At 42.8% G+C, this 26,443-nt stretch overlaps 1 long non-coding RNA gene across 2 annotated transcripts; it reads left to right on the forward strand.

Moving 5' to 3' along the window:
• The first annotated feature begins 1,631 nt into the window (after positions 1 to 1,631).
• On the forward strand, positions 1,632 to 25,988 carry LOC105862021 (uncharacterized). 2 transcript variants are annotated; one of them, XR_012912958.1, is made up of 4 exons: positions 1,632 to 1,871; positions 23,736 to 23,896; positions 25,204 to 25,295; positions 25,800 to 25,988. It is a non-coding gene; the product is annotated as an uncharacterized LOC105862021 (long non-coding RNA). The 2 variants fall into 2 exon arrangements; XR_001149841.3 differs by having other exon boundaries at positions 23,739 to 23,896.
• The last annotated feature ends 455 nt before the right edge of the window (positions 25,989 to 26,443 follow it).

Here is a 26,443-nt window from a genome sequence, read left to right on the forward strand (position 1 = left end):
TTGAGAAGATATACATTCCTCGTGATCCATTTATTTAAATTTTAATAAAATCAAAAGGCATTATACACAGTTTACCCATATATGTACATAAATAGTGTGTGTCTCTGTGTGTATATATATATCTCTACATAAAAATATGTATATTATATATAGAAAGGGAGAGCGGGAAGCAGGCAGACATTTGTATAGAGTTTAAAAAACACAAAACATTATACATATTGTTCATATATACGTATATGGGTGTGTATGTATTTGTGTGTGTGTGTGTGTAATCTCTGGAAAGGGTAAGGAATATCACTGGTGATGGGAACAAAACATACTCTATCTGTAATATTTTATTTCCATTATTTAAAAAAAATTTGAAATTAAGATGGCCAAAAGACAGGGTCAATATAAGACCCTGTCTTATTTTCAGGGAAACACAGTACCTACCTTTTTTTTGAGACAGGGTCTCACTCTGTTGCCTGGGCTAGAGTGCTGTGGCTTCAGCCTAGCTCACAGGAACCTCAGACTCCTGGGCTCAAGTGATCCTCCAGCCTCAGCCTCCCCAGTAGCGGGGACTACAGGTCCTAGTACTGAGAGGACCTGGAACGTGGTGGGACCACAGCAGAGGCGGCCTGAGGACGTCTGTCCTTACCTGAATCCTCTCTTCTCTGGGCTGAAAAGCCACAGCCTAGCTTCTTCCAAGCAGGGATAGAGGGTCAGAAAATGCAGTTATCACCAGGTGACTTTGTTTCTCTTTGTACACAAACTGAAACAAGCCCTCTTCCCTAATCAAGAGGGGAAATTATTTATTAATTCTGGGTAGTGGGTACATAGATTGTCACTCTATCTTTTTTCCTTGTATTTTAAGAAGCTCCTTAAGAAAACCCACTAAGGGCTTAGCAACTTGTTTGAAATGTAGGCCACGAGGAGGAGGAAGGCAAGAGGAAGAAAGAAGACGGAAACACAAATTAATGGCCCTGGGAGACGTTTCTCCCGGCTCACCTGCGGCTCAGCGGGGAACACAGGGCAGAGGCCCTCTCTCTCTTGAACTCCGAATAAGCGCTCAGGGGTGTTCGTCCGTTCACACTGCTGCCGCGGAGGCCCTGGTTTACCGCAGCGTCGCGTCTGGGGCTCCTCTGCGTGACCGCCGCTCCGAGGAGCCGCGTGGGGGCGACTGTGTGTGTTTGTGTCTCGGTCCTCAGAAGTGTCCATAGGGTGCCCTAACGCGGCAGCGTGAAAACAGTCATTTAGCCCAGGCAGTCTCGTGAGAGACGCTCCGAGGGCTGCACAGGCGCCCCACGGTTGGAGCTGGCCTCCTCCCCCATGGTTGGAGCCGGGCTCCCCTCCCACGGTTGGAGCCGCCCCCCCACGGTTGGAGCTGGCCTTCCCCCCCACGGTTGGAGCCGGCCTCCCCCCCCCACGGTTGGAGCCGGCCTCCCCCCCCCACGGTTGGAGCCGGCCTCCCCTCCCCCACGGTTGGAGCCGGCCTCCCCCCCCATGGTTGGAGCCGCCCCCCCACGGTTGGAGCCGGCCCCCCCCACGGTTGGAGCCGCCCCCCCACGGTTGGAGCCGGCCCCCCCCACGGTTGGAGCCGGCCTCCCCCCCCCACGGTTGGAGCCGGCCTCCCCTCCCCCACGGTTGGAGCCGGCCTCCCCCCCCACGGTTGGAGCCGCCCCCCCACGGTTGGAGCCGCCCCCCCACGGTTGGAGCGGGGTTCAGCTCCGTTGGCCTGGGGGGAGGAGTCACGCCGGCAGAGGCCTGCTCTAGACAGGAGAGATAGGAAGCATGAAGCTTTTTTAAAAAGGATCTTTGGTCTATCCTACCTCTTGAAAAGTTGAAAAAGCAAGTAAACTGCTGTGTTTCATCAACTTGGGCAGAATCGCTGGGTAAGTAGAATTTAAAGGAGCTCTGGGAGAAAGAAAGTGTGTTACCTCACAAACCCAAGGCAAGGGAGCCCAGACACCATTAGACATGAATCCTCGTCCTTAGGTCTTAAAACTTCAAATGTTTAGGGAAGAAAGAGCTGTTATTCCAAACCTTAAATCGTTACAAGGAACGGTAGCCTGCAAAGGATTAAATGCCCTCAAAAATTAAATTCTGACAATATAATTAGAAATGATTTTGATAAAGAAGGAAAGGGGGAAATAGCTCTGAAAATCAATATGGCTAGACTTTCTGATTAATTCTCATTTTAAAAGAACATGAACAAGAGACATAAGGGAGGCATGGTTCAAAGCACAAAGGAGGAAGAGAGGATCAACGTGCGAAAGTAGAAAAGGCTGGTTTGGGAAAAACTCCAACACAGGAGCTTCCTAAGGTGTGTTCAGAACAGGAATTATAAGGAAAATATAAGGCCTCTTCTTGGGGCAAATGTAATAAAGATAACAGACAAAAATAGAATGACGCCAATATTTCTAAAACTTATTTTTTTATTCTGTTTTCTGCATTTTCCAATCTCCAAATTTGAAAGAAATTGAAAATTCTAAAATTGGGAATTGAAAATCTATGGGATAATAATCATATATACGATATGAATATTTTAATTTTTATTCTTTTTCAGGTTTTTGTCATCAGAATCATTCTTGTTCTAAAAAATGAGTTAGCAAGTTTACTATCTTTTTCTATGCTTTGAAGTAGTTTCATTGACATAAGAGTTAACTATTCCTTGAACGTTTGAAAGAATTCACTTACAAAGTTAGTTAAGACTGGGACACTTTGTGCAAGTCTTTAACAATTCTCATTACTATTTCTTCCATTGTTATTACGCTTTTAAAGTTTTCTATGTATTTTGTGTCAATTTTCATAATTTGTGTTTTCCTAGGATATTTTCAGTTTATTAAAATTTTAAAAATATATAGCATTTGTTTAGAGTTTTAAAAAGTTCTCTATCCATGGCTATAAATGAATATAAACAGTAATATCCCTTTTCTCAGACTCTGACTCCTATACTTGTGGTTTCCTGTTTCGATTTAGTTAGCATTATTTCTGTTTTCCTTTTCCCCCCAGTTTATTGATACTTGCTTTATCCTTTTGTTTCCCATTGGATATAGGTATGCATGTGCATTTTTTCTGCATCACTGTTTAGAAGACAGCATGTGTATATTTTTAAGCTTCCTAAATGAAAAGTTTTAATTATTTTTTTCTTTTTTTGAGACAGGAATTCCAGGCTGGAGCACAGTGGCTGATCACAGCTCACTGCAGCCTCAATCTCCTGGCCTCAGGGGATCCTCCTGCCTTGGCCTCCCAAGTAGCTGGGACTACAGCTGTGTGCCATCATACCTGGCTATAGTTATTTTATTTCTATTCTTTTTAAAACTGATATAAGGAATTTAAGAGTAATTTCCTTTCAAGGTTAGCTTTGGACATACCTCCTAATTTTAAATACCTCCTAACTTTAAATACTATTATTTTCTAAAGAATCTGAAATTACAGTTTTAAAATTTTTTTTATTTCAAAATATTTTTAAATTTACAGAAAAGTTGCCAAAACAGTACAGAGTTCTCCACTTTTAAAAAAATGTAATATAACATCTTCTATCACAATGGTACCGTTATCAAAGCTAAGAAATGAACACTGGTACAATAATACTAAGTGCACTACAGACTTGTTTATTCAGTTTTCCGCTAATGTCTTCCTATCTAGGACCCCACATTGCGTTTAGGGGTCACAACTCCTTGTCTTCCTCCCAACCGGATGGTTCCTCAGTCTTTCTTTGGTTTTCAGGACCTTGATGCTTTTGAAAAGTACTGATCAGTTATTTTGTAGAATGTCCCTCAATGTGGGTTTGTCTGATGTCTCATGATCATACCGAGATGGATTTTTGGCAAGAATGCCAGAGAGGTGACAAGCCCTTGCATAGTGCATTACGTGGGGGCACATGAGGTTGACACGTCTTATTACTGGTGATGTTAACTTTGACCACTTGGGTGAGGTCTGCTGGGTCTCTTCAAAATAAAATCACTATCTTTCCCTTTCTTGTGATTCAGTGGAGATATCTTTAGACTATTCAAATGTTCTACTCCTTTTAAAACTTTTGCCACCTAATTTTATCAACTACTGGTGCATTTTGTCTACAAGTACTACTGTGGTTGTTTTCCATTTTCCTTCTTTCTTTTGCATCTATTAACTGAAATTCTCCCATAGGGAATAACATTCCCTTATCCACTGTTTACTTATTTATTCAATTATTCATTTATATCTCTATGGACTCATACATATACAAATATGTATGGAATATATTTTTTTAAATTTCTTGATTATAATCTAATACTACCGTTGTTTTCTTTTTAGTTCAATTCTTTCCAGTTTTGGCTACTGGTAGGTTTCTCAGACTGGCTCCTGTGTCCTTTTGACATGCCCAAGGTGTTACAGGTTCATCCTGTATTTTTCTAAGCCCTGGCACCTTTTAGTAAAGAATGGTATTTAGAAACCAAGATCTAGGCGCTGCCTGTGCTCATTGTTACTGAGACTTCATTACTTCTAGGACCTCTCAGTGGAAAGAACTTGAGAACACAGCATGGATATGTATTAACCCATGTAGACACAGATAACTCTGTCAATCTATATCCATTAATTAAAAAATACCCCATGAGTTCATACTGATATCTCTAATTCCAATATAACAGCACAAGACTCATTTTAACTTTCTCCTTTTCCTTATTTGAAATTGCTTTCTCAAATAGGAGAAACCTTCTTTCATTTATTTGCTTAGCACTAGTATACACATTAAGTAGTCTTAGAATCATTAACCCATCTCACAGTGAGAAAAAAATGCTGATGACTAGGGTACAATATCAGTATATAGTTCTTTTGTCTTTAGCCTTAATTTGTAATGCTGTCATGTTCATGTTTTACAGTTTGTATTTTACTTTGCATTGTCCTCATAATTGATATTTAAACATTTACATATAGTAAATTTACTCATTCTGTTGTACTGGTTTTGACAAATACATACAGCTATGTATCTGCCACTATAAGTATGATGCTGATGAGTTCCACCAGCCCCCCAAAATCTCCTTATGCCGCCCATCTGTGGTCAATCCCTCCTTCCTAGCCAAACCCTGGCAACCACTGATCTGTTTTTTGTTTGCTAGTTTTGCCTTTTCCAGAATAAGCTATAAATGTAACCATACAATATGCAGCATTTTGATTCTGGCTTATTTCCCTTAGAAAAATGCATTTAGATTCATCTGTTTGTTGTATGAATCAGTAGTTTCTCCTTTATATTGTAAAGTAGTGTTCTCTGTTTGGAAGTACCACAATTTGTTTATACATTCATCAGTTGAAGGATATTTGGATTGTTTCTAGTTTTGTGTTATTGTAAATAAACATATTGGTCTTTGTGTGGACATATGCTTTCATTTCTCTGAAATAAATTCCTAGGAGTGGATTGTAAGGTTAAAGTGTATCTTTACCTTATGGGATATTGCCAACATGTTTCCCAAAATGGTTCAACAATTTTCTATTCCCACCAACAATGAGCGTTCCTATTGTTTGCCATCCATGTCAGCACTTGATGTTGTCAAGTTTTAAAATTTGAGCCATTCTAGTGGATGTGTAGCGGCACCTTATTTTTGTGTTAATGCACATTTCCTAAATAATTGATGCTTTAGAGTGTTCTTTGCTATTCATGTATCTTCTTGGGAGAATGTCTGTTCAAACTTTCTGGGCTTCCACTTGTTCTTATATCCATATTTTATAGCAGGGCAATTATTCTAGATCTTTTTATTTATTTATTTTTATTTCAGCATATTATGGGGGTACAGATGTTTAGGTTACATATGTTGCCTTCTCCCCATCCCGCCCCCCCCCCCCCGGAGTCAGAGTTTCAAGCATGTCCATCCCTCAGATGGTGCGCATCACACTCATTGTGTATATACCCATCCCCTCCTCCCCCTTCCCACCTGCCTGATGCCCGATAAATATTATTCCTATATGTCCACTTAGGTGTTGATCAGTTAATACCGATTTGCTGGGAGTACATGTGGTGCTTATTCCATTCTTGGGATACTTCACTTAGTAGAATGGGCTCCAGATCTATCCAGGAAAATACAACAGGTGTTACATCACTGTTGTTTCTTGTAGGTGAATAGTACTCCATGGTATACATATACCACATTTTATTAATCCACTCATGTACTGATGGGCACTTGGGTTGTTTCCACATCTTTGCAATTGTGAATTGTGCTGCTATAAACATTTGAGTACAGATGTCTTTTTTATAGAGTGCCTTTTGTTCTTTTGGGTAGATGCCCAGTAGTGGAATTGCTGGATCAAATGGTAGATCTACTTGTATCATTTAAGGTATCTCCATATTGCTTTCCACAGAGGTTGCACTAGTTTGCAGTCCCACCAGCAATGTAGGAGTGTTCCTATCTCTCCGTATCCATGCCAACATTTATTGTTTTGGAACTTTTTGATAAAGGCCATTGTCACTGTAGATAAGTGATAATCTCATTGTAGTTTTGATTTGCATTTCTCTGATGATTAGAGAGATGTTGAGCATTTTTTCATATGTTTGTTGGCCATTTTTCTGTCTTTTTTTGAAAAGTTTCTGTTCATGTCCTTTGCCCACTTTTTGATAGGGTTGTTTGATTTTTTCTTGCTGATTTTCCTGAGTTCTAAATAGATTCTAATTATCAGCCCTTCATCAGATGCATGGCTTGCAAAAATTTTCTCCCGCTTTGTAGGTTGTCTGTTTGGTATCATAACAGTTTTTTTGGCTGTGCAGAAGCTTTTTTAACCACATCAGTACCAGCGTCGACTATAGTTGACAGCCACAGATGAACGCACACAGCGACTTTAGTGACAGCTGTGATATGACTTTTCTACTTTTTCAAAATAAAATTGTGAACATTTAAAAATAATGTAATGGAAACATATATGTATATGTTACCTATTCTATTTACATTACAAGTAAAGCTGCCCGTAAAGTAAAACAAGCTCTCAGTGCTTTACAGCTTTCCTCATCACGCAAGAGCAGAACAGATTCATCGTCAATGCACAGCACACACTATTGTGCGAACTATGAGTGCTGGCTGTGGGCAAGGTTTCACGGCCGGTGAGTGCTGTACCAAAGTGGTTAATGTGATCAGGTCCCATTTATTTATTTTTGTCATTGCTGTCATTGTCTTTGGGGTCTTCTTCATAAATTCTTTGCCTAGGCCAATGTCTAGAAGAATATTTCTAATGTTTTCCTCTAGAATTCTAATAGTTTCACACCTTAGGTTTAAGCCTGTTACCTAGCATGAGTTGATTTTTGTGAGAGGTGAAAGGTGTGGATCCTGTTTCAGTCTTCTACATGTGGTTATCCAGTTTTCCCAGCACCATTTATTGAATACGGATTCTTTTCCCCAGTGTATGTTTTTGTCTGCTTTGTCAAAGATTAGATGGCTATAGGAGGATGATTTTATATCTGGGTTCTCAGTTCTGTTCCACTGGTCAATGTCCCTGTTCTTGTGCCAATCACAAGCTGTTTTAATTACTATAGCCTTGTAGTATTGTTTGAAGTCTGGTAAATTGATACTTCCTATTTTGTTTTTATTGGTTAGGATTGCTTTTGCTATATGGGGTCTTCTCTGGTTCCATATGAAGCGTAAAATTATTTTTTCTATATCTGTGAAAAATGATGATGGTATTTTAATAAGGATTGCATTGACTCTGTAGGTCACTTTGGGTAGTATAGACATTTTAACAATGTTGATTCTGCCGCCCCATGAGCATGGTATAGTTTCCCATATATTTCTGTCCTCTGCTATTTCCTTCCTCAGTGTTTCATAGTTCTCCCTGTAGAGATCTTTTACCTCCCTAGTTAAATATATTCTTTGGTATTTTATTTTCTTTGTTGCTATTGTGAAGGGAATTGAGTCTTTGATTTGGTTCTCAGTTTGACTGTTATTGGTGTATATGAATGCCTTTAATTTGTGTGTATTGATTTTGTATCCTGAGACTTTACTGAATTCATTTATTAATTCAAGGAGTCTCTTGGTTGAATCCTTGGGGGTTTCTAGATATAATATCATAGAACTGGAACAAGGCAAGGTTGCCCACTATCTCCACTTCTATTCAACATAGTGCTGGAAGTCCTGGCTATAGCAGTCAGACAAGAGAGCAGAATTAAGGGCATCCAAAGAGATCAAACTCTCACTCTTTGTTGATGATATTTTAGATCTTTTGATTGGATGCTTTTCTTTGACTTATTAATTATTCTCATACATCTGGGGTCTTTTCTTTTTTCTTCAGCCTTGAAGAGTTAGTAGTAGCAAGAAATGCGGTTGTGGTGTTGATGGTTAGCAATGGTGATGTTGGTCATGTTTGTTTCCTTTGAAATGATAAGGAACTGACAATATTCTTCCTGAAGAAGTGACAACTTGGTGTAGTGATGGTTGCCTTCAACTCTGTGATGCATGTTGTATGCAGAGAAACTGCTAGACTTGAACAGTGGGCAGTAGACATTAAAAGATAGGCTGATATCAGGTCAGTATGTGGAAAAATTTTCTAACAATTATGAATAGTTGGAAATGGAATGACCATTACATCTCAGTGAGGTCATGGGTTCAGATGTCGGCAGATAAGGAGAATCACCTGGTAATGGGGCCATAGAAAGTAACCCATGTGGGCCAAGGGGTTGGAAGAGTGATTTCTGTGGTCCTATTGGACACAAAGATTCTTATGGTCTTGTATATAGAAAGACATAACAAAGCCAAAAACATTATTGGAATTTCAGTCTTCTGAACCACATGCCACCTCTAACCTCTTTTAGAGTGACATCATGCTTATGAGCATGTATTCTACAATAGAGCATCATGGGCCACATCCTGGCTCTGCCTCTTGCTGGCCTGATTGAACATGAACAGGTTACTTACAGCCTTGTGCGAATTAGATGAGATAGTGCATACAGGGTGGAGTGTCTGCCTGGTGCATAGTGAGGGCATTATTCATTGTAGCAGTTGTTATAGGAAGGTCCCTCTCTCAATGGCCTTAATCTACTCACCTTCATTTTAAAACTTTCTACTGTTTATTTTTTATTACCTCATGGTCTCTGCAGTATTCATGAAGATGTGATGTCTCAGTTCTTTGGTCCAGAGACTCACTGTGTATTTTGGGCTCCTTTTTTGGGAGCCACATCCCTTAGGAACATCCTGACGTTCTGTAGTCTTACTTTGTCAGCTGTGCCGGGTGAAATGTTATGCTCTCCAAAATTGTGCGTGTAAGAAAGCCTCCATTCCTCTCTTCACCTTTGTAGGTAAAGAAGGAGCCCAAATTCACTCACCATCATGAATATCTACCAAGACTTTTTCTGCCAGGACTTGCTTCACATTGCTGTTTGATCTGCACTTCAGCCTGAGTCGTCTAAGTCTCGCTGTTCTGTATGTTTCCCTGGGCCTAGCTTTGGTCCCAGTGTCCACTTAGTACCTAAAGAAGATATTCTATTTAAATTCTCACTCTGATAGATTTTAGAGCTATGGGGATTTTTTTTTTTCAAAGCAAAATTTCATGAGCTCCCATCCTTTGTTCCTCTATCCTGTCTACAACCACTTCTCTTCATTTACCATCAATAAAAGCCTCACGGTGGGCCACACAGTCTGTTTCCACATTCAGCACTCTGGCTGTCACCTAAAGGGGAAAGGTCTCCCAAACTAAGACTCAGTGAGATACCCTGACAGCCATTTCCAAGGGAGTGTTTCATAATATTGCCCAAGCACCTGGTGTCTGGTCCAAGAGGGCCAATATTGGTAATCTTTAGGTGTCTTCATGCTTTTTTCTCCCAGAAGAAATAACTCCGTGAAATGCAAAAAGAAAAAAATTTATTTCTGCAAGTCCTTGCTTTCAAGTTTCACAGCAAGTCATTTGTGCACAAGTCAAAATATCTGTATTAAAAGAGTTTGATTATTTTCTGAAAAATTCTGGTTTTTAAAATTAATCAACTATACCATCATTTTCTCTAGTGTTTGCAGGACTAGAGCAATTTGGAAAATTGAAATTGTAGGATCTTAGAGCTGGATGGAACCTTAAGAATCATTAAGTCCTACCTTTGCTCAGTGCAGAAGTTTCTTCAAAAGCATTCCAAACGGCTCTAAATTCTTTTCTGGGTAAAAGTCTCAAGAGCTTTGTAAGACAGATCATCTAATTGTAGGCTGATTTTTATTATTAGATACTCCTTTCTTCTTTACTGTGGCAAAATGTCACCAATAACTTCCTAACCATTTGTGTTAAGCAGAATTCTGACCCCTGTGACCTTTGCTCCCCTGGAGTTATTTCTGTGAATATGTTATATTATCTGGCAAAAGAGACTTTGTGGATATAATTCAGGTTGCTAATCAGCTAACTGTAAGATTGAGAGAGTGTCCTGGGTGATTGGGCGGGCCTAGTGGAGTCACATGAGCCCTTAAGAGCAGAGCCCTATCTCCAGCTGGTAACATACAGGAGAGTCAGAGTTTGCAGGCAGGGACAGGATGGGATGTGCTGTTGCTGGGTTAAAGATGAAGAGAATCATGTGCCAAGGAAACTGGGACTCAGTCCCACAACCACAAGGAACAGAATTCTGCCAATAATTTGAAGGAATTTGTATCCTTTGATTTTAGCCTTGTGAGACTCTGAGCAGAAGACGCAGCTGGCCTCTCTGCCCCGACTCCTGACCCGAGGAACTGTGAGATAATAAATGAGTGTCCTTGGTACCTGAGATGGGACCCAGGAGCCATCAGACTCCTGACCTCCTTCACCTCCACATCCAGATGCCATTTATTTATTTTTAATTTTTTTTAATTTTTTTTAATTTTTTTTATTTCGGCATATTATGGGGGTACAGATTTTAAGGTTTCAATAAATGCCCATTTCCCCCCCGCCCCCCAAAAGTCTGAGCCTCCATCATGACCATCCCCTAGGTGCACATCTCACTCATTATGTATATACCCCCTCCCCCCTCCCCGCTGCTCAATACCCTATTACTGTAGTACCTATGTGTCCACTTAGGTGCTACTCAGTTAATACCAGTTTGCTGGAGAATATATCTGGTGCTTGTTTTTCCATTTTTGGGATACTTCACTTAGTAGTATGGGTTCCAGCTCTAACCAGGAAAATATAAGATGTGCTATATCACCATTGTTTCTTAGAGCTGAATAGTACTCCATGGTATACATATACCACATTTTATTAATCCATTCTTGGATTGATGGGCACTTGGGCTGTTTCCACAGCCTTGCAATTATGAATTGTGCTGCTATAAACATTCGAGTGCAGGTGTCTTTTTTGTAGAGTGTCATTGGATCATTTGGGTAGATGCCCAGCAATGGGGTTGCTGGATCAAATGGTAGATTCACTTGTATCGCTTTAAGGTATCTCCATATTGCTTTCCACAAAGGTTGAACTAGTTTGCAGTCCCACCAGCAGTGTAGGAGTGTTCCTCTCTCTCCGCAACCACGCCAGCATTTATTGTTTGGAGACTTTTTGATAAAGGCCATTCTCACTGGAGTTAAGTGATATCTCATTGTGGTTTTGATTTGCATTTCCCTGATGATTAGAGATGTTGAGCATTTCTTCATATGATTGGTGGCCATTCTTCTGTCTTCTTTAGAAAAGTTTCTGTTCAAGTCCTTTGCCCACTTTTTAATGGGGTTATTTGATTTTTTCTTCCTAATTTTCGTGAGTTCTAAGTATATTCTAGTTATCAGTCCCTTATCGGATGCATAGGATGCAAAAATTTTCTCCCATTCTGTAGGTTGTCTGTTTACTTTCATGACTGTTTCTTTGGCTGCGCAGAAACCTTGTAGTTTGATCATGTCCCATTTATTTATTTTTGTTGCTGCTGTGATTGCCTTTGGGGACTTCTTCATAAACTCTTTGCCCAGGCCGATGTCTAGGAGAGTGTTTCCAACTTTTTCCTCTAGAGTTCTAATAGTTTCATACCTTAGGTTTAAGTCTGTTATCCAGTGTGAGTTGGTTTTTGTGAGAGGTGAAAGGTGTGGGTCCTGTTTTAGCCTTCTACAGGTGGCTATCCAGTTTTCCCAGAACCATTTATTGAAGAGGGATTCTTTTCCCCAGCGTATGTTTTTGTCTGCTTTGTCAAAGATTAGATGGCTATATGAGGATGGTTTTATATCAGGATTCTCACATCTGTTCCACTGGTCAATATTCCTATTTTTGTGCCAATACCATATTGATTTAATTACTACAGCTTTGTAGTATAGTTTGATATCTGGCATATTCATGCCTCCCATATTGTTTTTGTTGCCTAGAATTGCTCTTGATATTCGGGGTCTTCTTTGGTTCCATACGAAGCGTAAAATTATTTTTTCTATATCTGTGAAGAATGCTGATGGGATTTTAATAGGTATTGCATTGAATCTGTAGATCAGTTTGGGTAGTATAGACATTTTGATGATATTGAGTCTACCGATCCACGAGCATGGTATGGATTTCCATCTGTTTACATCCTCTGCTATTTCCTTCCTCAGTGTTTCATAGTTCTCCCTGTAGAGGTCTTTTACGTCCTTGGTTAAGTATATTCCTAGGTACTTTAATTTCTTTGTTGCTATTGTGAAGGGAATTGAGTCTTTGATTTGGTTCTCAATTAGATTGTCGTTGGCGTATATGAATGCCTCTGATTTCTGTGTATTGATTTTGTATCCTGAGACTTTACTAAATTCATTGATCAGTTCCAGGAGTTTCTTGGTTGAATCCTTGGGGTTTTCTAGATACAATATCATATCATCAGCAAACAGTGAAAGTTTGATCTCTTCGGCCCCTATTTGGATACCTTTGATTCCATTTTCCTGTCTGATTGCTGTAGCCAAGACTTCCAGTACTATGTTGAACAAAAGTGGAGATAGTGGGCAGCCTTGTCTGGTTCCAGTTCTAAGTGGGAATGATTTCAATTTTTCCCCATTCAGTATGATGTTGGCTATGGGTCTGTCATATATGGCTTGTATCATTTTTAGGTATGTCCCTTCTATGCCTATTTTCTTAAGTGTTCATATCATGAAAGGGTGTTGAATTTTGTCAAAAGCTTTTTCTGCATCTATTGAAAGAATCATGTGGTCTTTGTTTTTGCTTCTGTTTATGTGGTGAATTGCATTTATAGATTTACGTATGTTGAACCATCCCTGCATCCCTGGGATGAAGCCCATTTGGTCGTGGTGGATTATTTTTTTGATAAGTGTCTGGATTCGGTTAGCTAAGATTTTGTTGAAAATTTTTGCATCTATGTTCATTAGGGATATTGGTCTGTAGTTTTCTTTTTTTGTTGCATCCTTTCCTGGTTTTGGTATCAGAGTAATATTTGCTTCATAAAAGGTGTCGGGGAGGTTTCCGTTCTTCTCGATGTTGTGGAATAGTTTCTGCAAGATAGGTACTAGTTCTTCTTTGTAAGTATGGTAAAATTCAGGTGTGAAGCCATCTGGACCGGGGCTTTTCTTTTTAGGGAGATTTTTAATTGCTGTTTCTATTTCAGCTGTTGAGATTGGTCTATTCAGGGAATCTATTTCTTCCTGGTTGAGCCTAGGGAGGCTGTGTGTTTCTAGAAATTTGTCCATTTCCTCCACATTTTCCAGTTTGTGTGCATAAAGATTTTTGTAGTATTCATAAATTGTATCTTGTATCTCTTTGGGATCAGTTGTGATATCTCATTTTTTATTCCTGATGGAGCTTATTAGAGATGTCTCTTTTCTGCTTTTCATTAGCTTAGCCAATGGTGTGTCAATTTTGTTTATTCTTTCAAAGAATCAACTTTTTGTTTTATTAATCTCCTGAATAGCTTCCCTGTTTTCAATTTCGTTTAGTTCTGATTTGATCTTGTTGATTTCACTTCTTCTTCTGGGTTTGGGGTTGGTCTGTTCTTCTTTTTCCAGCTCTTTGATTCGTTTCATTAGATTGTCTATTTGTGATCTTCTTGTCTTTTGTTTAGAGGCATTTATGGAGATAAACTTTCCTCTCAGAACTGCTTTAGCTATGTCCCAGAGGAGTTGATAACTTGTCTCTCCATTGTTGTTTTCTTCATAGAACTTTTTTATTTCCGTCTTGATTTCTTCATTTATGAAGTAATCATTTAGTAGGAGGTTGTTTAATTTCCACGTTTTTGTGTAGAAATGTGAATTTCTGTTAGGGTTGATTTCTAGTTTTATTCCACTGTGATCTGAGAAGGTACATGGTATGATTTCTATTTTTTTAAATTTCTTGAGATTTTCTTTGTGTCCTAGGATATGGTCAATCTTAGAGAATGTCCCATGAGCTGATGAGAAGAACGTATATTCAGTGGATTTTGGGTAGAATGTTCTGTAGATGTCTGTCAGACCCAATTGTTCTAGAGTTTTGTTTAAGTCCATTTTTTCTTTATTAATTTTCTGTTTGGAGGATCTGTCTCATGCCGTCAGTGGGGTGTTGAAATCTCCGGCGATTATGGAGTTGCTATTAATCCATTTGCTTAGATCCAGTAAGGTTTGCTTTATGAAACTGGGTGCACCTAAGTTGGGTGCATATATATTTAAAATTGTTATCTCTTCTTGTTGGACTGTACCCTTCACCATTATATAATGACCCTCTTTGTCTTTTACTACTTTTGTTGGTTTAAAAACTAAATTGTCTGAAATTAGAACTGCCACACCAGCCTTCTTTTGGCTTCTATTTGCTTGGAATATTGATCTCCTCCCTTTTATTTTTAGTCTATATGCATCCTTGCAGGTTAGATGTGTTTCCTGAAGACAGCATATACTTGGCCTGTATTTTCTTATCCATTCAGCTAGCCTATGTCTCTTGAGTGGAGAGTTTAAGCCATTCACATTTATTGAGAGAACTGATAGGTAAGGTAGATTACTGATCATTCTGTTGGGTTGGATGTTGTTGCTATGATTTCTGTCTTGAGTCATTGTAATATCTGGCCTTTAATATCTTTGGGTTTTGGTTGTTTTTATATTTGTGGGTTATTATTATGATGTTCCGTGCGTAACGCTGTTTTAAGTACTTCTTGTAGGGCTGGTCTTGTCTTGGTGAATTCTCTGAGCCTTTGCTTGTCTGAGAATGTTTTTATTTCTCCTTCATATACGAAGCTTAGTTTTGCAGGGAATAATATTCTAGGCTGGGCATTGTTTTGTTTCAAAAGAGTGAGAATGGGGCCCCAGTCTCTCCTTGCTTGTAAAGTCTCATTAGAGAAGTCTGATGTTATTTGAATTGGCTTTACCTTGTATGTTACTTGCTTCTTTTGTCTAAGAGCTCTTAGAAGGGCCTCTTTAGTTGATACTTTGGTCAGTCTGATGACTGCATGTCGTGACGTCTTCCTGTTTGCGTTGAATTTCCCAGGGGTCCTCTGAGCTTCTTGAACTTGTATATCAAGATTTTGAGCAAGGCCTGGGAAATTTTCCTCTATTATATCTTCAAACAGCTTGTCCAACCCTTGAGTGTTGTCTTCTTCCTCTTCTTGTAATCCTATGACCCTCACATTAGGTTTCTTCACATAATCCCACAGCTCTTGTAGGCTTTGCTCTTTTCTCTTGTTTCTCTGCTCTATTTCTGTGACTGATTTATTTAATTGGAGGGTGTTATCTTCAACCTCTGAGATTCTTTCTTCTGTTTCTTCTACCCTGTTCTTGAGACTTTCCTCTGTGTTTTGTAGTTCCTTGAATTGATTCTTCATTTCCAGGAGTTCATTTACACTTTTCTTCATTGTGTCTATTTCTTTTCCCATATCGTGGAGACTTTTTGTGGTTTCTTTGTGTTGGTTATTGAGTTGTTGTTGCAGCTGGGTGAGTGTTCTTATGATCCACATACAAAATTCCTCTTCTGTCATATTGGTTGCCTGATTTTGGTTGGTGTCCATTTCTAGGGGACTGGTGCTCCTCTTTGGGGGTGTGTTTTCCGTTTGGTTCTTCATATTTCCTGAGTTCTTTTGCTGATTTCTTCCCATGTCGATCAGTTGTTGTTTCTTTCCTTAGGTTATTGTTTGGGTATTCACACACCTTGTTTAGTTTCTGAGACGTTAGGTGGTGTCTGTGGGTGAGATTGGACCACTCCCTGTATATTGAGTCAGTGGGTGCCGTGGAAAGGCTGTGCAAGATGCCGTCCCTGTCAGTAGGTGGCGTTTGCTTGGAGGAACAGGCTATACTGCTGATTTTGTGTCCTGTTAACAGCTCTTGTTCTGGGCGGAGCTGGATTGGGTAAGCCTGCCCTCAGGCCGTTAGCAGGGGGTCAAAGTTCTGTTCTCTGCTTCCAGGGAAAGCTGTCAGGGCGGGGCTGGAATGGTCCCGCTCAGCCAGAAAGTCTGTGTGTCGGGGTGGGGCTGTCTGAGACCCTCAGTCTGGAGCGGGCCTCGCTTCTTTCCACCCTCCCCAACTCCTCAGGTACTCCTGGGCCTCTGCCAGCAGGCCAGACCACAAGCCACCAGGCCTCCCCGGACTGTGATGCCGGCGGGGAGGTTCCCTGCACAGGAACTCCAGCAGGGTTGGGCGCACGGCCTCCTCCTGGGAGGAGGGTTGCCCTCTAGGACGCCGACCTGCCCCTGGAGGCACACACACCTCAGTAGGCTGTTCATGTATAACCCTTCTGTGCCCCGGGCAATGCTAGCCCTCGGTGCACGGGATCTGGTCTGCAGGTCCGACCTCTGGGTCCCAGAGTTCAAACTGTATCCCCACCAGGGAGAGGAGTTCCGGTCCCAATTCACCCACAGGGAGCCCAAGCTGGGTCTGTGTCTCTCAGCCTCTGAGTCGGCACTGGTCTCCTGGGAACACGGTGCCAGCAGCACCTGGGAGGGCGGGCGGGTAGGGAGCTCACAGTCTGAGTTCCCCTAAGTCCGGTGTAGGGTCCCAAACGGGAAGGTCCCGTTCCCTGGATGTGCCTCCGGCTGGTGGCTGTATTGTCTCTCTGGGCAGCCGCGGGTAGGGTCGGCGGAGGGGAGGAGGAGGCAATATGGCGCCTGCCGCGTGGCTCGGGTCTGTGCACACGGAGGTGCCCGGAGGAAGTTGGGAAACTGGTGCCACATCTGCTACAGGCTCACCGTTGGCAGGCGGCGGCGGTGTCTGGGCTGGTGTCCACAGGTCTCTCCACCCGCTGGGGAGCCCACCAGCAGTCCCGAATGCAGGGGAGGAGAAACAGCAAATCCACCTACCCTTGCCGCTGGTCTCCAGGCTGCTCCGGTGGTCTCAGCCTCCAGTTCTCCTCCGCAGCCTCCTCCCGTGGAGTCTCCTGGGGTCTCAAGTACCCCTCCTTCCGACCCTTGTCCGCTGTATGCTTGTCTTCTTGCTTCTTTCCTCTAATTTCTGCTAGGATCTGTCTTTTCTGCAGAGACCTCTGTCTAGCGGTGTTATTCGTCCGCCATCTTGCTCCGCCCCCCCCATGCCATTTATGACCTGTCTGCTCCACGTCAGTGTAGCTCACACAACACCCCTTCCTATCCCTCCTGAATGCCACTTGCAGTACTTGAGTCCCTTCTTGTGGTGATGGCCACATCCCTGCCACCTGTTCCACTCCTCCACCACCACACACATGCACATTGTGACACGGTGGCCAGCCACCCGTTTGCCCAGGCCTGAGGGGTTTCCTAGAATGTGGAACTTTCGGTTTTAAAACCGGGAAAGTCCTGGGCAAACCAGGATGAGCTGACCACCCTGCTGTTGGCTGCCTGCCCATGACTGAGTTGACCCCAAGCATAAAGGCTGGTCATCCCAGATACTTGTGTCTACACCCTTCTTTGTATCATGGGCTTGGGCCTATGGTCTAATGTTGGCCAATGGGATCAAAGGGAAATATTCTAAGAAATACATTAACAGAGATGCACAAAGAGAAACAGCCCTCTTGTTGCGTTCTAATGTCTTTGTGTGATTATGGCTGGTGTTGCAATGGCCATTTCAAGATCATGAGCAGTTAAGCCTAAGGACAAAGTCAACCTGCTGATGGAGAAAAGAGGGAAGAAGCCTGGGTCCTTGAACACAATCTTGCCTATTGCACCAAGCCTGTAGCCATCCTCTTCTGGACTTCATGTCATGGAAGAGATGACCATTGGAGCCGCCCTTAGTCAAGTACTTGGTTTCTCGAAGTCGAAATACTAATCAGTAAGATACCATGGCTGCTTCTCACTCTGCCTCCTGAACGCTTGTTTAGACATCCGTGGGCACAATAGGATAGAGTTTCCCATAGTACTTTGACCACATTTGCATTGGCATGTTGAGTTCCAATTTCTGCTTGTTTGAAATTCTAGCCTATAAAGATTAGTTTTCCCTCAAACGCAAGTGCAGTAGGTAAAGTAGATAGCAGAGCGATGTGGAGACTTTGGCAATGAAGCTTAGGGGAGTTAAGGGCAGTTGAGAAAAAGTTAATCCAGAACTTAAGAACTGTTTTCTAACATCTTTGGAGACCAGAGGTGCTGAGCGGTGTGTGGCCAGCTGTCAGTGCACGCTGGGCATGGTGTCGTCTGGGGCAGTGCTTGTGGGGTAGAGCCTGCAGCCTGGGGGCGGGGGTGGAAGATATTACCTGGTGTTGGGTGACGTATATTTATACATTCAGCATATCCAGCTTCCCTACTTTGAGTCGTAGAGACAAGTAAAGTCAGGGGAGGCAAGACTCTACAACTCTGGGCCATACATTTGAAATTATTGAATATTTAGATGCAAAACTAGTTCTGAGGGGAGGATGTGGCCAGTGTGCATTCTATCAGCAACAAAGCAAAGTGGATTTATAAGCACGTCAACAGATGTGTCAGTAAGCACAAAATATGAATTAAAAACTAATTTTTACCAATTTCAGAGAAATGTAATTAGTACTATTCATATTTATAGTAAAGCCTTTATTATTATGAACATAAACATATTTATAAAAGCTTTCAGGAGCTCATTTGTGACTGTGATTCCCCAACCCTATTTGAAAGTCTTAAGTTCAGACCCTCGTTTCCTCACGGAGGTTTCAGGCAGACCACCTCTAGTCGAGGGTGTGGCCGCACAGCAGGGAACAATCTGCCTGTGTAGGCACAGTGCCTCTTCCTGTTTGTGTCCTCAGTGTTTGATAGGCAGTAAATATCTTCTCAGACCCAAATCTGATTTTGTTGCTTCACTGCCTGAAAACTTCCAATAGCTTCCACTGCCGGTAGGACTAAACCCTCAGCATGACGTGCACGGCCCCTGACACCCGTCTCGGCCTAACCGTCCAGCGTCACGTCCAGCCCCTCTGCCGCTGCCCCGCGTCCTCCGAGGTGGCACAGCGTGATCGCCGTTCCCACGTGCGCCCGACCTCCCCGCCCGTGTGTCCACACTGATGCTGTTCCCTTCTGTGGCATTCTCTTCACTCCATGCGCTCCTGGTAACGCCCGCCACATCATCCGCGTCTAACTGGGAATCCGCTCTTCTCCGGGACTGCCCGCACGCAAGCTCCCGGAGCAGCCCGCCCTGGCGCGGCGCCGGCGCGTGCCTGCGGGGCTGCGCGGAGACCAGCCGCGTTCAAACCCACCTCTTCGGCGCTTGAAACCGGCACTGTTCTTTCTTGAGCGGACACAGGACAAATGTATTGGCTTTTCCACACAACTGATTAAAGAGCTGTCGGGCATCTGTTTAACCTTTGCTTTTCCAGAGTCTCCCAGTGATCGCAGTGACTGTCTGCATGAGTTACTGCGATGAGTCTTTATCAGTGTGCAGAGCTTTTATGCGTTTATGTCATTTGGCCCTCAGACAACTTGATGAGAAAGGCAAGGAGACATAAATCTGTCGTCATCTCCATGTCAGAGATGGAAAGTCAGTTCCAGAGGACGAGTGACTTGTACAAGGTCACAGCTATTCGTTTGGGTAAGGGGGAGTCATTTGAAGTACATTCTCATACTCTTTTATATGCATGTCATATCACATCCTAGCCATGTGGAACCTCTACTCTGAATCACCTCCTTTTTGAATCAGTTTTTACTTTTGGTTCCCAAGTTAGGAGGGAGTTTTGCTTTTCTTGCAATGGCTGTCTTATTTTGTCATTGGATGGAAGTTGAGGGGAGCGAGGAAGGCTGGTTAGGATTGAGCACTCCATGCCTTAATGATTAATAGGGGCAAAAGACCCATGGTCGTCAGGGAGTTTGCTAGGTGTTCCTGATCGGGCCCTAGTGATAAGAAGTTGTGCATTTTTTTCACTCCAACCACTGAGGTCTCCATCTGAAAGTGGCCAGGCTGTGGTTAAAGCTAACCTCTGACATATTTTATAGACATAAGCGTGCTAATTGTTCACAAGTCTTGCAACCGAAGTGCGTCAATTTGGCCAGGGGAGTTCGATGGCCTAGTGAAGTTTGAGAATTGCTCTGTTGGGTCCCTGCAGAGGCCACCTTTTGATGTGACAACCAGCAGGCTTGATTTTCTCTTCTTTATCCTAAATGGTATGTGTATAAATGTGTACTTTTGAGTGTTGTGTTGTGTGTTGTATCTGTGGGTTTGGTGTGTGTGTGCTGTATCTCTGTGTGTTGCGTTGTGATGTGTTGTTGTGGGTTTTGTTGTGTATGCTGTGTTATGTGTGTGCTGTATGTGTGTTATGTTGTATGTGCTGTGTTGTGTATATGCTGTATATGTGTTGTTATGTTGTGTATGTTGTTTTGTGTGTTGTATCTGTGGGTTTGGCGTGTGTGTGCTGTATCTCTGTGTGTTGCGTTGTGTTGTTGTGGGTTTTGTTGTGTATGCTGTTGTGTGTGTGTGTGCTGTATATGTGTTGTGTGTGCTGTGTTGTGTATGTGCTGTATATGTGTTATGTTGTATATACTGTGTTGTGTGTGTGCTGTATGTGTGTTATGTTGTGTGTGCTGGTGTGTATGTGCTGTATATATGTTATATTGTGTGTGCTGTGTTGTTTGTGTATGTGCTGTATGTGTGTTATGTTGTGTGTATTGGTGTGTGTGTGTGCTGGTATGTGTATGATACTGACATGTGCACACGTTGGCAGAGGGAGAAACGGTCAGGAGGAAGGACTTTGTCGTCTTCCTTGGAATGGCAGGGATGTTGAAAAATCTTCTCTAAATCCCTAATCTCTTCACCCAAGATTAAGCAAATAAAATCATTGGCTCAAAGGAGTCAGATTCCTCATGACTCCAAAGAGACAGCAGCAAAGTGAGTCAAGAAGCTTAGCTTCATATCAGCAAAGAGATAAAGGGGCTTTGGCTCTGAATGACAGTTTGAGCAATATACCCTAATCCGATTACCAGGGAATTCAGTGTCACTCTATATTAATGGTGGATTTTTAAAAATGAGGGTTAGAGTTAGTGTTTATTATTCCTTAGGATGACATCACCCTGGCCTGAAACTCAGGGCGAAGGGGGCAGGAGGCTGGGGTGAGGCTGAGGTGAGGGGATGCCCTACAGCTCATCGGCAAGGGCCCTTTGTTCACCTGGGGCGCTGTTTCAGCTGTCTGCTGCTCCTCTGCCCAGAAGAGAGGTGGGGAGTGGAGCTGGGGGAGGTGGCAGAGTCAGGGAGCTGAACCCAACACCAAGTGAACTCTGCTTTGAGTTTTCCAAGTGGAAAATTTTCACACTGTGTACGGGCTGAAACAATTCCTCAATTCAGAATTGTCCTGTGGACTTTAGCATCTTTTCCTGCTTTATTTATTTGGAAGAAAAGGAAGGCAATGTGTTGTGAAGGAATAGAAAGGTATATTTCCATTACAGGGCTAATTAATCTCCCAGGACTTCCATGGAAATTCTGGTGTAAGACTGGGCATAAGAATACAATTTGCAGGTAACAAACATATTCTTGGGTCCTGAATTCCAACCTGTTGGCTCCTCTGTTTCAAATCCAAACCAGGTCCTTAAAGACTGAGGCTCATTACTGTGCTGGAATGCTGATGTGCTGTGTGTTTCCTTAATGGGAGCCTTATTTCTAGACCAGGTACCCAGAAACTTTTATGGATTGGATTATGCTTTGAATATAGTCTCACCTGGAAAGTGGCTGTCAAGTAATTTAACTCCCTTAGCAGGACTGGGGAGGAGGTGCCTGGTGAATCGTGGACGGCAAGCTTGAATGCGGTCTTTAGGGAAGACACTCCCAGTACTCCTTTAAGAATCTGTGGTGTTAGGCCAGGATGGAGCGTTCAGGTGACCTACCTGAGTGAAAAAAAATAGCTCTGGTTAGAAATCACACTTTAAAGAAGACAAAGAGGAAGCCTTAAACAGTTCCACGGCACTCCTTGATATCAGAGAAATCATAAATGAAGTCTATTTTTCCTAACACAGAAAAATATGTAAGGCAGCTTCATGGAGAGGGTTCTCCTGTTCTAGCAGGAGGGCAGGTCCTGGCTGGACACGTTAGTCACTCCCTCATCTCATAAGAGTCCTCAGCTTGTTCTACAGGGAGGTCACATAATGACCAAATCTTCATCTTCAACATCACTTAGGGGGTACTTAGTCAAAATATAGACTCTCGGTCCAATTCTGGATCTAATCAAAATTTCAGGGGGTAGGGCTCATAGCAGCTCCTCATCTGATGCTGGTGACAGCCAGGTTTGGGAGCTACTGAGGTAGGACATCTTGGGGCAGGGGAGACTCAAGAGAATGTAGAGGAAGACCCCCAGATGATTTGGCCCCCTTCTTACTATCTAATCATTGTTGACCTTTTGAAAACATTTTCATATATATGACAGCTAGCTTGGAAGTAGATCCCTGTAGGGTGTAGCTTATGTCAGAAATGTAAATATTTGTATGGCTGACATCATTGTCCTTTATATGTTATATCGATGAACGTAAGGCTCAGATAAAGCAGTGGCTTACTCAGGCTCAGCCGTAGAGCGAGTGGCAGGGCCGCATTCCCAGCTCAGCTTTATTGGCCCCAAAGCTCTCTCTGCTACATCATGTCCACAAGTAAAGAGCAAAGGCGTGGGTCCTGTATTCTATGGTTCCTCTAGTCTAGGTTGATTTTAAACTAAGAGTGTGTGTTCTCATAGCCTTCTAGTTTTTGTTGCAGTGGATGTTTGTGATCACAGATTACCCTAGAAGAGAAAGGGGTCGATGTCTTGCTGTTGGGCACGCATGGCCCTGAAGATCTGTGAGCACTGTCGGCACTGAACTTCTTGGCTGAAGTCTAACTCGTCAGAACACATTATTGTTCATATTTATGTACGCGATTTGATAATTTTCTTATCACCTTGAATGTAAAATTAGTGCTTGTGTTCAGTGCAGTTGAAAGAAGTTAGGCTGTTCGATACCAAAATCCTCTTTCTCCATGAAAAGTTACCAGTCAGTGTGTGGCAAAGCACTTTAAAACATGTGTGGAGTATTCTGCGTTCAAAAATAACCGTGGGATCTCAAGTCAAAGAAGGAAGTAACTGGACAGCGCAGGTGTGCGCTCTGAGGCACAGCTGGTGAGCTGGGGACGCTGGCGAGGAAACGGGCGCTGGGGCCGAGGACAGCTTCACGCTCTGAGCTGAAGGCCGGAGCCGGGGGAACCGGGTGCAGACCTCGTCATACATGGAGCAGGTGGGAACAACAAATGAAGAAGGGAACGAAGACGGTGGAAATGGGAGGCACGGAAAGAACGGAGAGAATAGAATGGCCATGTGCTTCAAGAGGAAAATCTAGAGGAGACTTAGTCTTCACACAAGACTAAGAAAGTCTCTGTAGATTTACTTCAAGAGCTGTGGCGGTTGCCAGGAAAAGGACTTGTCAGTTCTCACAATTATGTTGGTACAGTGAGTATTAAGTACGCCTTGGATAGTAAGTAGGTGAAGTATAGTATGCGATATTTATGATAGTAATTCCGAAACTACGTACTCTGTGTATGCCAGTAACACTTTGTGCATAGAAACTATTTCTCTTTATGTGTCTGAAGCAGGGCTGGGTGAAGAATGGGATTCTCCAGGAAAAGCCAGTGCTGGAAGAGCCGTGAGCCAGGCAGCGGGAAGCAGCTTTTGACAGGAGAATTCTTCCCTCCCCTCAGGCTCTGGGGGCAGATGGCGGCCACAGCCCTGGAGCACCATGTTTGGACAGACAGTAAGTTTACCCCACTGGCTTTTAAATTACTACATACAAAGCTCTTAACAAATACGGGAATTGGGACAATTGAGTGGGTAAGGGAAAGGAAAGAGCACAGCTGCGTCACAGCCCATAGATGTCAGTAGAATCAAAGGATCTGGAGAAGGAGGCTGGATTCCAAGCGGCGCCACGGACAGAACAGGGCTTGCTTGGCTGCCCGGCGCTTTGCCTGGGCAGGGGCTGCGCAGACCTCCAGGACCCACTCCCTGGGTTTCCATATCAAAGGCAGACTGCCGGTCTCGGCCTGCCTCGGTGGCACTTTGTCAGCCCATATCCTACCTCAGATCAATGCACTCTGCCAGTCATGACCACAGTGGGGACCTCCCAACTTATCTGCTCAGAGACACTTATTTTTTTCAAATTATTTGTGAGGGAAATCCCAGGGAAAAACAGCAACAACAACAACAACAAAACTCCAGCCTTTAGGCTCTGCAGCTGAGATGAGACTATCATCTGTGGAGCTTACCTCCCTCTAAATTTTCTTCTGTTATCAAGATTAAGTGCGGTCTAAGAGTAAAAAATAGTGAAAACAAATTATATTAATATTTTCAGCTTTAATCATTGTTTCTCTTCAACTGCTTGTATAAGCCCCACAAAGGTGCGAATGAGGATAAATTGTTCACTACATGCAGGCCATAGTCGGAAAAAAATCTGGTCTCCCCTTCTGTCTCTCCCTCCCTCCTTCCTTCTCTTCCTTCCTTCCCTCCTTCTCTGCTTCTCTTCTTCCTTCCTTTCTCCCAATTTTCTTCCTTCTCTTTCTTTTTCCCTGCATTGAAAAAGGACTTAAGCCAGGCGTGGTGACTCATGCCTGTAGCCCGAGCTATTGGGGAGGCTGAGGCGGGAAGATTACGCCCAGGAGTTGTAGGTTGCAGCGAGCTCTGATCGCACCAGTGCACTCCAACCTGGGCAGGCTTGGGAACAGTAACGCACCGTATAAATGTGAGTGGGATATTCCAGTAGCCACTTGATGGCTCAGTCACAAGGAACTAGGAAGCCAAATGGAGAACCTCATTTATTATGCCATGTTATGATCAGTGTTACTCAAATACATCCTCAAATAATAGTTTCTTAAGGCTCACATTCTCACTATAGACATTGGACTATGAGAAGAGCCCAGGCTTTCCAGGAATTTTGACTGCATTTGGATATTAAAGAGAATTCTAAGTCATTGAGTAATTGAGCCATGCATTTCTGTGCATGATTATGTGGTAGCCATTCATAATCTCTTAAAAGTCTTCCCTCCGTTTGTTACCATGTTTTTGCAGCCGTGTTTCCCAGACTCTGTGCATCTTGGAACATCAGTGTTTCTTCTATGAGGAGTCAGTAGGAGTTGCTCTGTTGTGATACATGACTTTAGGTGAGCATTCTCTGGTTGCATAAGTTTGGGAAATGCAGCAACATAGTCTAGAGTCCCAGAAGGCAAATCTATGAATTAAAGGCTCTGTAAAGACCTGCAGTAAATGTATCTTTTTAACTAGGTTAACCCACTGTTTCCCTCATGGACTTGACTAGAGAGCATTACTTTGCGTACCCTCCATTAACAATTGTGGATCTAGGGCAGGATCTAGTCTACCTGTCTTTTCTCTGAACATGCCTCCTATTGCCTTGGAATCTTCTTTCTCTTATACTACCCAGACATGAGTTTTCTTCATTGCTCAACTTTTGTTTCTAAGTCTTTTTTCCTATGCATTGTTTTGAGGTTTTAATGCACTTTTATGGATTTATACAGAAAGTAAACCCAATTCAATGGTCTTTCTCTTCTTTTCCCATTTGCATTCTTAGTTTTCTTTCTTATAAATCCATTAAGAAGTTCTATCCCTTCACTCTCCTCAACTGAACTAAATTTATGTATTTTCTCCAGTCCAGGTTTGACTCCAGTTTCTCTGTGTGTAATGACACCACCATGCTGCCTTGACGGGGGAAATCTTGAAGTCGTGTTTACCTCTTTTCTTCGTCTGCTGGAAATCTGATTATTGACATTTTCCATAAATGCATCGAGGACTCTTGCATCTGTGGAGAAACATTTAACATTAAAGGATGATAAAATATTTATTTAATTTTATTAATTTATTTAAAAAATTCTTTATACAAGTATGAAGAATCTACCCTGTGGAATTAAAAACCCGAACAGTTGGTGTCATAAAATGTAATCTTGATTGGAATGGTATTTCTTGGAGAACTCTGCTGGGATCCTTCTCTCATACCCCACAACTTACAGCCCAAATAAACAAATGAGGAAAATGACCAACAGGATGAAATTAAAGAGCAAGAAACACTCTTTCCCAAACTGGAAGGAGGGTGGTTGGCGAAGGAATACATGGACAGGAGAAGGACTGCAGGTGGGGGGCCTGACGCCGTAACGAGAACCGCCGCGGCAGCAGTGCGGTGTCGGTGCTGCGGCGAGAACCGCCCCGGCGGCAGTGCGGTGTCCGTGCTGCGGCGAGAACCGCCCCGGCGGCAGTGCGGTGTCGGTGCTGCGGCGAGAACCGCCCCGGCGGCAGTGCG

Source organism: Microcebus murinus, chromosome 18 (genome assembly GCF_040939455.1).
Source record: "Microcebus murinus isolate Inina chromosome 18, M.murinus_Inina_mat1.0, whole genome shotgun sequence".
Taxonomy (NCBI): domain Eukaryota; kingdom Metazoa; phylum Chordata; class Mammalia; order Primates; family Cheirogaleidae; genus Microcebus; species Microcebus murinus.